The sequence below is a fragment of the Pungitius pungitius genome, chromosome 7 (assembly GCF_949316345.1).
Source record: "Pungitius pungitius chromosome 7, fPunPun2.1, whole genome shotgun sequence".
Taxonomy (NCBI): domain Eukaryota; kingdom Metazoa; phylum Chordata; class Actinopteri; order Perciformes; family Gasterosteidae; genus Pungitius; species Pungitius pungitius.
Window position 1 is genome coordinate 18,922,864 of NC_084906.1, and position 1,855 is coordinate 18,924,718.

A 1,855-nucleotide genomic window follows, 5' to 3' on the forward strand; every position below is an offset into this window, starting at 1 on the left:
TGTACGAGTGTTCGATGAGAGAGGGGAAGAAAACCAAAACCCATTGAGTTACCCATTGGTCCTAAACTTAACACTTAACTTGTATAGTTCCTACCCAAAGGAGGAGGTCGAGTGAATGAATGTGCTTAAACTTTGTGCAGTTTTTTTTCCTTCGGAATCGGTCCTTGTGTGACAAGGCGCGGGTAGCATTTAACCTACGGCAGGTTAAAGGAATGGCAGGGAGCCCCAGTGAGAGAGGGACAAAAGAGTACGAAGAAGAAGAGATAGATGAGCACCTTTTTTTTTTTTTTCCTATGTTTGCACAGCTTTACTAAAGATATCCACAGAGCGAGAGAGAGAGAGAGAGAGAGGCATATTTAAAGGAAGTGGGCTGGTGTTGGAGGTATTGAGAGGAGGGCTTATGTATCATGCTTATTCCAATCTTTTTCTTCTTCTTCTTCTTTTTTTTTTTTTTCCCGAGGGACAAACAACCTATATGATGAAGAGAGCAATAAATACCTGTCCAAGTGGGGAGGCCAAATGGGAGCGCAGCTGCAGCTGGTAGATGGGGAGGGGAACAAGGAAAGAGGAGCGGAAGGGGAGGGGATCTCACAATGTCTATTGCATTCCAAAAAAATAATCTCCCCCCCCCCCCCCCCCCCCCCCCCCCCCCTCCCGAGCTCAGCCACGTTTCCAGGCAGGAGGGGATCAAATCAGGCCTTTTCTCTCCCTCTGTAGTCCTCTAATGCCCCCGAACCAGCCTGGAGGGGATATTATTATATTAGAGCCTGGTGTCACTGTGGGTCGGACGCCTGGTGCTGGCAGTTTAGTGTGTGTGTGTGTGTGTGTGTGTGTGTGTGTGTGTATGTGTGTGTACACGTGTGTGCGTGGCAGCCAGGGTCGCTCTGGCCACATCATCACTGTGTGAGTCAGCCGCGGCCTGTTCAAACATGCACCCTGAGCTGCCAGCCCCAACGCACTTTCCCTGTGTGCTCTCTCACACACACACACACACACACACACACACACACACACACTCCTCACGGGGGTATCCTGAGAGAGGTCTCTCCAAGTTGTGTTGTTGTGCTCCAAATCAATGTTGTTTCCAAACAAGCCCGCATTGAGTCGAGGGTGGGATTTAAAGCCTCCCCCCCCCCCCCCCTCCCCCTCCCTGTAATATTTGCTGTAGGCCTGTGGTCCGACTATCAGTCCTCTGCATCTTAATTGGAAAGAGCCAGGTCATGAATGCACTTTAGTCAAAGAAACGGGTTCTCACAAACACGCCACCAGTGGAGACCAGAGCTTCAGCTGCCAAAGAGAAAACCCCCATATGAAAAACTAAGATGTTCCAAATGTCTCCAAAAGGGGGAGGGGGGGGATTCCGACACAAACGTGGACGTGGCGTGTGCGTGCGCGCGTGCGTGCGTGCATGTGTTGCTAGCCGGAGGGTCTCGATGGCGAGCTCGGGGTAAACACGGCCCCATCTGGTCACCAGCTCCTCTCGTGGCGGCTCGTCTTCTCGCCACTTTAACGCGTCCACGAGTGACGCCGCGTCGTAGAAGAGCTCATTGGACGGTTGCTTGTTTACTCGCCGCGCTCCCCGGCACAACAGCCTCTGTTTACCCCGGTGGGCCGTTGTCCGGGCGGGGGGGGGCGGGGGCTGGGCTTCCGATGGGATCTTCGTGCTCGAACCGATTCGCCCTCTTAAGCTTCTCTCCCATATATTTCCCTCATAAGTCTTACGTTGTTTGTTGATCAACCAAAGCGCGTCGCCCTCGTTCTCAGTTGACCGTCCAGTTGTTGATGGGGTGTCTTAATTTATCCAGACTGGACCTAAACCACACACACACACACACACGATGCCCTCCTCTTGTAT